Source organism: Callithrix jacchus, chromosome 5, assembly GCF_049354715.1.
Source record: "Callithrix jacchus isolate 240 chromosome 5, calJac240_pri, whole genome shotgun sequence".
Lineage (NCBI taxonomy): Eukaryota > Metazoa > Chordata > Mammalia > Primates > Cebidae > Callithrix > Callithrix jacchus.
Window position 1 is genome coordinate 86,304,788 of NC_133506.1, and position 14,224 is coordinate 86,319,011.

At 37.0% G+C, this 14,224-nt stretch overlaps 1 protein-coding gene and 1 pseudogene across 2 annotated transcripts in view; one reads left to right on the top strand and one right to left on the bottom strand.

Moving 5' to 3' along the window:
- The window catches only part of NSF (N-ethylmaleimide sensitive factor, vesicle fusing ATPase), a 158,176-nt gene that overhangs the window by 92,641 nt on the left and 51,311 nt on the right, over window positions 1-14,224 (bottom strand). The gene's annotated exons all lie outside the window — the stretch shown is intronic.
- LOC108591755 (large ribosomal subunit protein eL31 pseudogene) lies at window positions 5,699-6,168 on the top strand (annotated as a pseudogene).

The window sequence follows — 14,224 nt, forward strand, 5'->3', positions numbered from 1 at the left end:
AACAAAAGAAAAGAGAAAAGAAAGAAAGATAAAAGAGATTCAAATAAAAAACAGGTGTGTGAACTAGATGACTAAAATCCCTTGCAATACTGAGATTCTGTGATTCCTCTGATGTTCTCTCATAGAATCCGGTAGTTTTGCAGAGTGACATTTGAAATATATACTCCAGGATGGAAAGGAAGAAGATTAAAGACAACGAAGGTAATAAAGAGGCTACTGCTGCAGTGCAGGGGTAATTGACTAAAGCTATGAAAAAGAAAAAACAAATGATCCAAAAAAAAAGCAGAAAAAAATTTAGCGATGTTCAATAATAAATTTGACAAATGCATGAAAAAGAAAAAGGGGGATAGATTAATCATGACTCCAAAGACCTGAAAAAGAAAGGTAACTGTCTTGACCAGAGCCAACAGGAAAAAGAAAAAAAAAAAAAGGTAACTTGGAAGGGATAACTACTTGTGGTACAAGAAAGAATCTAACAAAGTTTTAAACATTTCAAGAATTCATTTCAGTAAAAATTCTTATGGGAGATGGTGAAAGCATCCGGAGATATATGGTAAAGGTCATCTAGAAATGACCACTAAATGCTTGGATAAAAGGAATTAATAAATTTAATGAAATACTGTCTTTCGGAAATGGGATTATTAGACCTCCTCTTTGAGTGGTACAGATCTGTGCTTATGGACTGAGGGAGGAGGAAGGAAAAGGAAGGGTAGGAAACAATAAAGGAACGTTCTATGCCATGTGTTTGTAGTTGGGCAAGATTACCATTGTCCTGCATGTTCTGTGCGTTTTACTTTGCTGTGTATATAGTGCATACACATGGTCCCTGACTTAGAATAGTTTGACTTAAGCAATGTGCATTCAGTAATGCTCTTCAATTTATAATCAGTCACAAGGAGATAAACCCATAGTCAACTGAAAATACTGTAAGTCAAAAAAGCACTCTCAACTTAGAACATTTTCAACTTAAGATGGGGTGTGCTGAGACATAACCCACTGAGGGTTATCTGTACAATAAACAAGCAAGTCCTAATTTTCTATCTTATTGTCTAGATGATAAAGAGGTTGCTAATGTCTGACAAAAGAAGAGGTAAGGAACTAAAAAACACACTTCTGTATGCCCGAAAAATTCACAGGTAAGACTATCTACTGAAAACAGCTTTTGGAATGCTTATATTGCTCATTGGGCTGATAATGATAAGAAGGAAGTGAGAAGGGGAAGTGTACTTGGCTATAATGTTCATATTTAGAAGATACTTTCAGGTCAGGCACGGTGGCTCACGCCTATAATCCCAGCACTTTGAGAGGCTGAGGTGGGTGTATCACGAGGTCAAGAGATCAAGACCATCCTGGTCAACAAGGTGAAACCCCATCTCTATTAAAAATACAAAAATCAGCTGGGCATGGTGGCACAGCTTGTAGACCCAGTTACTCGGGAGGCTGAGGCAGGAGAATTGCTTGAACCCAGGAAGTGGAGGTTACGGTGACCCAAAATCGCGCCATTGCACTCAAGCCTGGGTAACAAGAGCAAAACTCTGTCTCAAAAAAAAAAAGAAGATACTTTGATTATAGCCTTTGTTATACACATACAATTTAATCAATGCTATCATACAACAGACATTTGAAGCATGCAGTCTTTGTAAAAGAACACATTTTAAATAAGTTTATGTCAATTAACAGGAATGACTGTCTTTAGAATGGAACCATTAAACTTTTATCTCTTTGAGCTACATATTGTGTATTTATTGGGTGGCAAAGGAGGTGGGAGAGAAAGGAAGTGATGGTGGAAGAGCTCCATGCCAGTGTGTTTTTAAATAAATGGAGATTATCTACTGTTGTTCTGAGAGTGCATTTACTTAGTAGTGTTGTGTATTGCAAAGGACAAACAAGGCCCCAATGCTGACAAGTGCCCAAAGTATGCTGAAAGTTGAAGTAATAAAATGATTATTTTGTAAATGTCCTTTTGTTATAGTTTTTAAGAAGGCATGTTATCTGGGAATGACTGCTGTTAACCCATCTTGTAGAGCTATACACATTTCTGTACTTATTCACTGAACTGCTGGAGAAGGAAGAAGAAAGGCAAAAGGTTATTTGCGAGTATCTTCATATCTAGAAGTTAGTTTCATATTGTAAAGTTCTAGAAGCGATTTTTTAGTAAAGTGCCTGTGTTTATCAGTCCTTATTTCACAACACTAAGCTTTCTAGATGTTATGAGGTGATAATTAAAGTAGAGCTAGTAAATTAGCTAATTAGTAAATTAATTTCATTAACATTAATAGAAAAGAAGCATCTTGCAAATGGCAATGTTAAACCACTTATAGTAGTATATGTCAGTATGTACTGGATTGCTAAGGAAGGGGCAGAAAAAGGTAAGGGAAAAGATATATATAGGTATGGCCATATTTACAATCTAATTATAACCACTGACATATATGTGCTTTTTTCTTGGCTATACTATGTGAACACTATATGAATTGTTAAACAATTAAGTAGAAACATCACTTCTGCTAATATTTTAATAGTGCAGATCTGATACTGAACTGTCTAAGAAGCATTATACTTACTCTATTGCTTTGTGTCTCATTTTATATTGGGCATTAAGTGAACACAGTATTTAACTATAAACTTGCCAATATGCATTTCCAGAGACCTGTTGCCATTTTGTCTTTTAAGTTATTTTTGTCCTCACAAAAGATAAGAAAATTTGTCATGAATATTTACCAATATCTGAGTCCCAAAGCCCTGAGTATTTTGATACTCAAGTACTCATGATATGCCAGAAAGCATGGCACATCCTATATGAGTGTAACCATATAAAAAAGCATACGCAGTATGCATGTATGTATTTACATACAAGGACTGGAAAGATGCATCAGAATGTAAACTGCTTCTGTTATGGATGATGTTTTTAGTTACTTGATCTTGTGTTTTCCAGTTTTCTATAATGAGCATATTAACCTCTAAAAGTTGAAAAAATATAAATGTTATTTTAAAAAGAAACAAATAAATAATAAATGCATATAAGATCCAAGAAGTTACAGATCAAGGCCAGAACTGCAGATATGGGAAGGGCTGTACTACATGTTTTAATATGTTCTCTTATGTAATTGATTTTAAAACTCTATGAACTAGGATATTATTTTTACGTTCTTTTTAGGGAGAAGGTACTGAAGCTTACAGTGGTAAAGTGACCTTTCCCTGCAGGCACATCTGGCAAGTGGCAGACCTGGAACTTGAGCATCAATTTGCCTGACAAAGCTAAAACCCAAGGAGAGCCCAGCTATTGATGGTGCTGTGTCTCAGCTTCGTGCCTGACACTCACATTGAGTGTACTTGAGATACAGCCTGGAAATCTGTATTTTTTTTACATTAAAAATCCTGGGCTGGGGCACGGTGGCTCATGCCTATAATCCCAGCACTTTGGGGGGCCAAGGCAGGCAGATCACTTGAGGTCAGGAGTCCAAGATCAGACTGGCCAACATGGTGAAGCCCTCTCTATACTAAAAATACAAAAGTTAGCTGGGCGTGGTGATGTGCACCTGTAATCCCAAGTACTCAGGAGGCTGAGGCACAAGAATTACTTGAACCTGGTAGGCAGAGGTTGCAGTGAACTGAGATCACACCACTGCACTTCAGCCTGGGTGACACAGCAAAACTCCGTCTCAAAAAAAAAAAAAAAAGAATTCTGATATACACCAAAGACTAAGAAGCACTGTGTTACTAAATAGGAAAGACCACCCTCCTCCCACAAAAACAATAAAACACTAAAGAAATGTGGTGACCTCTTCAAAGCGAGAAGAGACAATGCTCAACAGGAGAAGGCTAGGCTCTGCTGTTAAATCCTGGGGAACAAGGTATCACCTCGACTTCCACAAATATTTACTAAGTCTCTATTATATACCCAAGAACTATGCAAAGCCAAGTTATTTCAGGAGATGAGTAAGATAACCTCTATTAGAAGTAGCTCAATATTAAACATCAAAGAGACAACTATACAGAAACAACATTTAAAAAGGGTTATGAGAAGCCAAAAAGGAAAACACTTACTTCCATCAGGAGGACGTGTGACAGATCTTCCAAAGGCAATCAAGCTGAAACTTGAAGAATGAGCAAATACATGGCATCTTCCCTGAAGAACCTATATACAGACCTTTATATTTCACTGAAATGACATCCATAAGGTGACTATTCTGAAAAAGTTTCTATTTCTAGTCTATCTTTTCATTTTTATTAACGAGGAAACTGAGACCCAAAAGTCACACAGTCATTCAATGACAAATCCAAAACCAGACTTCAAGTCTCTTTAAACCTTGTCTATTAAATTAGTTTCTCATGAAACCATTATATTTCTTATATTTCTATTTCTCTTCCAGAGTACCTGCTTAGTGATTGCCTTCATCTCCCTAACATCTGACTTTTTCAAAAGGAAGTCTAAACTTGGCAATGCATGTCAAAAACATTTACCCTTGTGAATGCTTTTTGATTAATAATTTTACTTCCAAGAATTTATCTTAAAGAAATATGAATGTGTAGAAATATTTAGTTTCTAAGGTGTGTGTTATACTTGGTATATAATAGTAAAAAACTGAATACAATTTAAATGTGTAACCATAGAGGGTCTGATTAAATAAACCACAGCATTATCATTCTACAAAGTAAAGAATGTTATAGAAGAATATTTAAGAAAAACTGTTAACTTACTGAGTGGAGAGGAAACTGGTTATAAAACAGCAAAATGCTTTTTTTGGGGGGGGCTGTGTGTGTGTGTGTGTGTGTGTGTGTGTGTGTGTGTATATATATATATATATAATATACTCCAGAATATCAATGGTACTTTTTCAGATTTTTTTTTACACTGAGTGTTTTATTCTTTTTATTCATCTACATTTTTGAACATTTTTAACAATGAACATGCATTACTACAATTATAAGAACAAAAGTATTTTCATAAACATAGATCTAAGAGGCCCTCTAAAAGCTGAGGAGGTTATCAGGCGAAAAACCAAGATATCTTTCCCGGATCCCTGAGGCCCACTGGGGAGACTGCAATAATCTAAAGGCAGTAAGGGGCTTTCTGAATCCAATTCATGCTCCAGAAAACAGTGAAATTTATCTTGGAGATGGGGAAGTATAGTTTTATAACCAAGTTATGAAATCTAGAATTTAAAAGCCCAACAATAAATCAAATTGTTTTAAGTGTCTGAATCATGAAGCCTAAAGGGCATCAGACTAGGCAACCTGGATTCCAGCCCCAGTAAACAAGCAGTGACTTTAGCCTTTGCCTTATTCTTCTGGGGTCCCAATGTCCTCATCTACAAAATAAGAAGGACACAGGTAAGATGAGCATGTTTCAAATTGGTGCTCCTTGGAAACATAAATAGGTATGTCTTTATGTAAGTATGTTAAGTGAGTTTAAGTAAATTTAGAAAATGCTACACTAGATTATTCCTTAGGTCTTTCTCTAACACGGTCTATCTCTGATTCAAATGTATAGCTACCTTAATGCATTTCAATCTATATCTATAGATATACTGTTTACTTTTGATTTTTCATAATAGGAATACTAGAAAATATGAAATAGATAACAGTTATCCTAAGAAAAATTCATACCTTGACAGGAGCAACTGAAAACAGAATGCAAAGTATTTAATAATAGAAAGAGGGGCAAAAACAGCATTCAATTAAGATAATAAAAGTAGCTTTCCGCCTCGGACCGGACAGAATGGCTCCCGCAAAGAAGGGTGGTGAGAAGAAAAAGGGCTGTTCTGCCATCAACGAGGTGGTGACCCGAGAATACACCATCAACATTCACAAGAGCATCCATGGAGTGGGCTTCAAGAAGCGTGCCCCTCGGGCACTCAAAGAGATTCGGAAGTTTGCTATGAAGGAGATGGGAACTCCAGATGTGCGCATTGATACCAGGCTCAACAAAGCTGTCTGGGCCAAAGGAATAAGGAATGTCCCATATTGAATCCGTGTGCATTTGTCCAGAAAACGTAATGAGGATGAAGATTCACCAAATAAGCTCTATACTTTGGTTACCTATGTACCTGTTACCACTTTCAAAAATCTACAGACAGTCAATGTGGATGAGAACTAATCGCTGATCGTCAAATACATCAAATAAACTTTAAAAATTGCAAAAAAAAAAAAAAAAAGATAATAAAAGGAATAAGTTTAAACAATGTCTTTCAGTCTGTTTCTGTATATCCTTCCAAATGATGTTTTTCTTCAAATTCTTTTATGAGTTGCTAAAAGTATAATTATTCCAATATATTATAAGTTCAACCCATTTTTTAAAAAGATTCATTTTTAGATAACATAAAGAAAAAAGGGTTCAATCTTTTGACTGTGGCAATAAACTACCATCTGCCTATCCTTGGGCTGACACAGTATCCCACCTGGAGCGATTACTACTTATAAGACAAACCTGAATTCTGAAGAGCTGAGTTCTGTGTCATTTAGTATCACCTATGATCATACTGCAATAGCCAGATAAAGATCAGACTGCAGAGAATTTGTAACTCATTTTAAGCAAGTCTTTTCCATCTCCCTTTCTGTAAGCTCATCACATCCACAAATGGCTCCCTAAACAGTCACAGAGGAAGCCAAAGTAATCAGGTAACAGACACAAAAGCAAAAAGTACCAATAAAGAGAAGTTTTATGGAAAGATATGTCTAGTGACACAGGAAAGTGAAAGGCAAAGGGGTAGTTGTGAATCAACATGGAAACGTCCCTGGAATGCACTAATCATCTTTAATGTGAATAACTCTCCTATGTATATTTGAAATTTGACTGGCTATACCTAATGTGTGGATTGGCAGCATACTAATGATAGGTTCATCCTACAGTAACTGGTCATTATGAAAAGGTGCTTAAGCTTTGCTAAGACTTCTCCCTCATGATGGGATTCTAGAGAGATTTTAAAATCAAAGCACTTTTAAAAAAATCGTATCATTGAGGATAAATAAAAGTAAATACTCAAGCAAATAGCATAGACATTCAAGCTACAGACGGGTATATCTTTATAGTTTTCAATCACTTAAATAAGAACAGGATTCATATCACTTGAATAAGAACAGGATTCATAAGAAAAGGACTCAAACTATTACTTGCTCTGATAAAAGATACTGTATTAAAGCCAGCGGTGTTGGTGAAGAAGTCAAAGCCACAAATAAATCTCTGAATATCTAATACAATACCCATAATAATTTTCAATGTCTAATTTTGCACTATGAGCAAAATGGTATATGGAAGGGATTTACTGCTGTCTACTGTAACTTCCTTTACAAACCTGAAATAACACCATGCTAATTCTTTAAAAGGCAAAAAAAAAAAAAAAAAAAAAAAGAGAGAAACCCAAGTTTCTTGTAGATTTTTTTTTTAAAGTATAAACTTATTAAACATATTAAAGGCAGGCTGCTCCAAGTAACAAATCATATGGAATTCTAAGGCAAATCTTATTTGAATCATGGTAGAAGTACTCTCAGATAATAATGTTTAAGTCCAGGTAGCTTTTTTCTAACATTATTGTTAACATTCTAATTCTTCCTTTTCTCTGACATCCTATTCTCTATTGTCTATCAAGATTGCTGTTGCTTTTCCAAGGTAGTATATCACATATAAGAAACTGACAAGATTTACAGAAGTGATAGACAATTTATCAGCTCCTCTCTGATGGAATGTGATAAAAAGTAAATATAAATCAGCCAAAGTATGACTTCACAAATTAAGAAAAAATATTTCTAAGTGTACCCTTGACTACCTTATCAACAAACACTGTTCAAAATGGGTAATTATAAAACAGCATAGGAGGAAAATCTCAGGTGTTAACTATTTTCAACAGCAACAAAATTTAAGATAAGAAGAAAACACATCTTAACATTAGATTAAAGGGATTGGGTTATAAATTTTTGCCTTTTACAGAGCTCCAAAAGTGCCTCTTGGCAATATAATCACACCAAATAACTACCATCCATGGAATGTCTGACAGTCAGCCAGGTATTGTGTTTGAAAACTTATACACATTAATGTTATCCACCAATAAATAATTTTTCAGGCAAGGGTACCAAGCTCAGGTAGCTTAGCGCCTGGGGTCCTGCCACATTAAGAAGCCTAGGGTCATACAAGTGAGTAGATGACAACCATGTCTGGTGTGTGCCTAGGAGCCTTCTCACTGCTGAGAAGAGTTGCTAACTTACCATTACAGGACTTATGTGGATGCAGTTTTACTAACACTATTTAACTTTTTTAAAAATAAAATGTGATCTGTATGTTTTATCACAGAAAAAAAAAACTAACAAGATACACACACAAACAAACCAAACACTATTAGGTTGGGGGAAAAAAAAGTCAGGCACAATGGCTGATGCCTATAATACCAGCATTTGGGGAGGCTGAGGCGGGAAGATTGCTTGAGGCCACAAGTTCGAGACCAGCCTGGACAACATAGTGAGATCCCATTTTTTACACACACACAAACACAAATTAGCTGGATGTAGTCCCAGCTACTTAGCAGGTTGAGGTAAGAGGCCTGCTTGAGCCCAGGAGTGCAAAGCTGCAGTGAGGTATGATTGTACCACTGCACTTCAGCCTGAGCAACAGAGCAAGACCCTGTCTCAATAGATGAATGAATGAATTAATTAATACCTGAGTACACACAGTCATATTATACATTATTGTATAAATACTTAGGAAAGGTTTTGAAAAATTCACACTAATCTCTTTACAGTGACTACCTCTAGGAGAGGGAGTAAAACTGGAGTGAGTAGAAAGAAGGCAGATTTCACTTTTTACTCTATCTGTGCTATTTTATGAGAATGTACTATTTTTACAATAGAAAATAGAAAATACATGTATGCATTCACATGCACACAAACTCCCACAGACATAATATTGGCCTGATGCTCTTAAATTTGAACATTCTTCTGTACGTAAGTACCCTTACATAAGAATGGCAGTTCCCAGTGAAGCAAATGGTAGCTCACAAGTACCCAAGGAAGATACTCTTCCCCTTCTTACTTCTGAAGCCTTGTTCCATTCAGGACCAATCCAAGAGGTCTTTCCTAGATTAAGAATCTAAGAGGATCTACATGGATTTAGTAATAAATTATAAACATTATATCTGCTCCAACTTTTAAAAGACACGGCTCAGTCTTGTTCTTCAAATGCATCTGCTCCTTCCCCATGTGGCCTACTTTGCTAATCTGGTTCACAATGTGCCTTATGTTTTACACAGTACTGCTTTGGGATGTGCAAGTACAGTGTTATTCCCAAACAGACTGTAAGCATCATGAGGGCAGAGCCTGGGTCAAATCGTCCAAGTGTTCTATTTAATTAATCAAGATTAATCAAGTTCCTGGCATTTACTCATTTCCTGAAAACTTATAAGCCAGACACCATGCCGGAAGGAGAAAATATGCCAGTGACCAAAATAAATAAAGCCTATTCCTTACTGAAGGTATATTATGTTTGTGAGGGGAGGGACATGGAGGGAGGACTCGAGATATAGACGTGTAATAAGCAATTATAATACAATGTAATAATGCATAAAATAACATGGAGCTATTGGAACACACAGGAGGAACACTAAAGACTATTCATTCTGGAAAAAGTAAGATCAAAGCTTTGGACTGAAGAGTGAACAGGAATTGGATAAAAAGATGGTGGGAAAAAAAGAAACAAAAAAAATCAAACCTTAGGATAGAGGTAAGAGAAAGTAGCATGGCAAATTAGAGGAACTGAAAATAGCACAGGCTGGCTGGAACCCAGAGTATGGGAGAAGGAGGGGCACAGACAGAGAGGTGAGGCAGGAAAGTTTGGCAGGGGCCAGATCACCCAGGGCTTGTAAACCATGTAAGGAGTTAAGGCGGGCTGCTAAAGAGTTTGAACCAGTGCAGTGACAGGATCAGACTTGCCTTTTTATAAAAATCACTCCAGTTACAGTGTGGAGAATGGATTAGAGAAGGGCAAGGCTGAGGGCTTATGGAGTAATTCAGGCAAGAGATAATGGTGTCCTGAAGGAAGAGTGGCAGGGGAGGTGGAGAGAACTGGAGGGATTTGAGAGATATTGAGGAGATTGCAGAATTGACAGTCTATTCTGTGACTTACTGGAAGTGCGGGGTGAGGGAAAGAGAAGAGTTAAAGAAGGTGTCCAGATTTTTGGCTAGAATATGCCAGAGATAGAAAACACAGACATAGATGCATGTTTATAGTGGACTGAGGGAGCAACTGAATGTGTTTAATTTCAAGCTTACTGTGTGATCATGAAATACCCAACATGTTATGCTTGTACAAATCCAGAGTGCTAAACTGAGACTGAGGTGGCATGTGCATATCTGAGAGTTAGCAGCATAAAGATACTAACTGAAGCTATGAAAAAGATACTATCAATTTGGGGGAGAATAACTAGAGAAAAATAATAGGTCAAAGACAGACTCCTAAAGAACCTCAACATTTCAAGGGATACAAAAGAGGTTAAAAAGGGACAGCCAGAGAGGTAAAAGGAAAACCAGAAACGCTTCGAGTGAGAAAAGCCAAGTAAAGAGGGTATTTTAAGCAAGAGTGGTTAACAGTGTTTCTTAAACATGTGCAGACTGATTGAAGCTAGGCTTTGACAAATTGAAATGCCAGCAATTCTTCTTCTCTCCAGTTCAGCTTCCAGTTTCCTTTCACGATATTGAAAATATGTGCAATGATATTCTCTACTCTCCCAAAACTACGTTCTTCTGATTTTCTTATTTCCAACATTTTCTCATAAGACCTGAGTCTCACCTCCAATTCTGTCACCCACAATAACTATTGCCAAATTCTGCCAGTTTCAGGTTTGTAATTTTTTCATGTTTTTTCTTCCCATTCCATTCCTGTTGCCATTACCCCAATCCAGATCTAAGTAATAGTCTATTGGTCTCTAAGACTATTCACTTCATCTCTTCTCTAAGGCATCTGGTTCAAAAATATCATTCATTTTGCAAATATTTATGTAGGCCAGTGCTTCTCAAACTATTTATGCTAAGGTCCAGTTGTATTTTTTTTTTTCCTTTTAGATTTCCAATCCACTGCAGACCAATATTTTTGTAAAATATAATTTTTAAAACATTGTGGTAATGTTAAATTGCTATAAACATTTCTAATTGCTTACTCTACATTTCCAATATTTATCTTATTGGGGACTGCTTTCAGTGGTTTACGGTCCAACAATGATCTGCAACCCACATCCCAAACACTCCTGATGTTGATAACACATGGATAAGAAGACATTACAGCTGTGCCTTCAAAGGCCTTTGAGCAATGGTTCTCAACACAGGGCTGTTTCACTATATTTTTAAAAATCATCATTGGGGCTCGGAGTGGCGAGGAAGGGAAGTACTGACATTAAATAGAGGCCAGAGATGCTGCTTAATCCTGTGACGCACAGGTCAGGCGCCCTACAACAATGAATTATCCAGCCTAAAATGTCAATAGTGCCAAGGTTGAGAAACTCTACCTTAGGAGTGTAATGCAAATGAATAATTACATTAAGAATGCAGCTTGATTCTAAGTATATACAAGATGCAGGGAAACAGAGGAGAAGCCCATGACTTGGAGAAGCACCTAAGTCTGCCTGGAAGGTTAAACAGGGAAAGTTCTTACTAAAAGAGTCCTCATCTCCTCACAGATTTCCATGACCCAACCCTAAACTAACTTTTTAATCTTATTTCCTGTTTCTTCCAAACAACAGCTCTGCTAGACTCGTCTAAGTCATGAAGTCTATACCGTGTTTAGTCTGTCACTCTTCCCAGGATATCGACAACTATCCCCTTCTCTCCTCCTGTCCAAAACTGCTCAGCATTTAAGGCCTTACTCAAACCCTGCCCCTTCCACTAAGTCTGTGATTCTCTTTCATTTCCTATAGGGTTGATCAGCTGTGCTATTCATTTGGCACGTAATCAAATACTGGCCTTTGATATCATTGTTATGTTGCTTAATTTTTAAATGATTATTTAATTTTAACATTTATGTTCCATCTTCAGGCTGACACTTTACTTAAGACAATTTCTGTGACACACCCATACCAGTTCCTTCCTTCCTGTATTCTGCTACAACAGGTAGAAAAAACACATGAAAAAAGTGGCATTAGGTATTAGGCATTACAGCCCTAGCGCCAAATCTTCATGTCTCTTGAGCTCATGACAAGTCAAACACATCAGATTACTAGAAAAGTTAGTTATTTACAATGCAAAGGACACCTAGTCCCCATATCAAATAATTATCCAGTCCAAAACGTCAATGGTGCCATGGTTGGCCCTTGGCTAGAACAAAAGCTCCCTCAATAACTGCCTCAAAGGTCACCAAAAATGTGAAGCTAGAAGGCCCATTCAAATGGTTTTACATGATGGGCTTTCATGGGAGAACAATATGTAATGGTTAAGGATATGAACTCTGGGGCTCGACTGCCTGGGTTCAAATCTGACTCTATTATTTACAAGCTGTGTGTCTTGGACCCGTTACTTAACCTTTTTGAGACTGAGATTCCTGCTCCATAATGTGAAGACAATACAGTGTCCCCTTTAGAAAGCTGTTGTGAGAATTAATAAACACAATAATAAATAAAGCATGTAGAACAGCATCTGGCACTATGTAAGTATTAGCCACCACCCTCATTATCATCACCAACCTATGTATAGGAGTAAAGCACGGGAAAACACCAACCGTTTCACGTGAATTTAATTCCTCAAAACAATGATTTTTGAAGACTGAAAACAAATTCACACCCAGTTCCCCAAATGTTAGAAGCTCCACTCTCCCTCAGCTCATTCTGCTCCCACTCTTTCTTCTCTAACGCTGCTTGGCTGCCTAAAGGCCTGGGGGCAAATGTTCTCATGTTTGAAGGGCAGACTACTGACACCATTACCATAACACAGAACATTCCGAGAGAAAGCAGCTTGTTACATATGGAGAAACGATTTTTCTCTTCTTGACCAAACAGGATAGGTGTTCTGCCTGCCCTCTAAGGGGCTGCCACCAAAGCCCTTGGAATCCAGGCCCTGTACCCTGCACTCTTCTCTTCCACATTCAGAAAACTTCATTAAGGGGGAAGGATGGACCTGCTCCTGCTGACTTTCTGTGCTGACAGTAGAGTCATGCCAAGAAACAGACTGTGATATTATCTTTTGTTTGTTGGCTTTTAAAATCACACATTAGAAAGATTTATAACATCATGCAACATTCAGACATAAAGGTCTAATTGAGTCCAAGAACAAAAGTTCCCCTTTATTCCCCATCTTAGCTTCCCCTCTATGGAAGTAAATACTGAAAAAAAAATTTTTTTAATTTAATTTTTACTTTTAAGAAAATAAATAAATAATTGAGATGAGGTCTCACTATGCTGCCCAGACTGGTCTTGAACTCCTAAGCTCAAGTGATCCTCCCACCTCAGCCTCCCAAAGGGTTAGGATTGCAGGTGTCAGCCCCCCACACCCAGCCATAAACACTTTTTATCAATTTAGTGTGTACTTAGAGATTTTTAGAATGCAACTGCTTCTATATATTTTTTATTAACACAAACATGTCTCTACATGTGGAGCTATATCATTTTAAGATGGGCTCTAACCAGTTTCTTACTGGTGGGCACTCAGGTTAACACTTAGACCTCAACTTTGTAGTGACCCAACTGTTGACCTGTAAGTAACTCAACTATAGTTGCCAGGAAATCTAATAATCCATTTGGTGACTCGGTAGAGAGCACTGCCTCTCCAAAAGATTTACTTCTTAAAGTCTGTCTACAAATGCAAAATGCCAGGTGAATTTACGTACAACTTGACTTTCAGATATAAGCACAACTACTTTTTTCTGTTCAAATATACATTTCACTCAGAAATTTAAAACCAATGTAAAAATTAATTAAAGGTAAAAAAAAACACTTCAATTTATAGTAAGTTATCAAAAGTATGTTTTACGGTCTATGCTTTGTCTCTAAATCCTGCTCGAGAGATTTTGGAAATCATATGGTCTTAAGTCATTTTCTTCTTCTAATTAAAAAAAAAAAACTTTATAAACTTCCTGACCTGAAGTTTTTAGTACATTATTAATTCCTCATATCCAGGTATCATCTATCAGTACTAAGTGGAAAATAGGAAGGGAGAAGTTTTGCATCTCTAACTAGTGAGCAACTGCTGTCTTTTCCTCTGCTAATAAATTACAGGCAGACTTGAACAGATGTCAGGTTGGCATTCAAAACCTAAA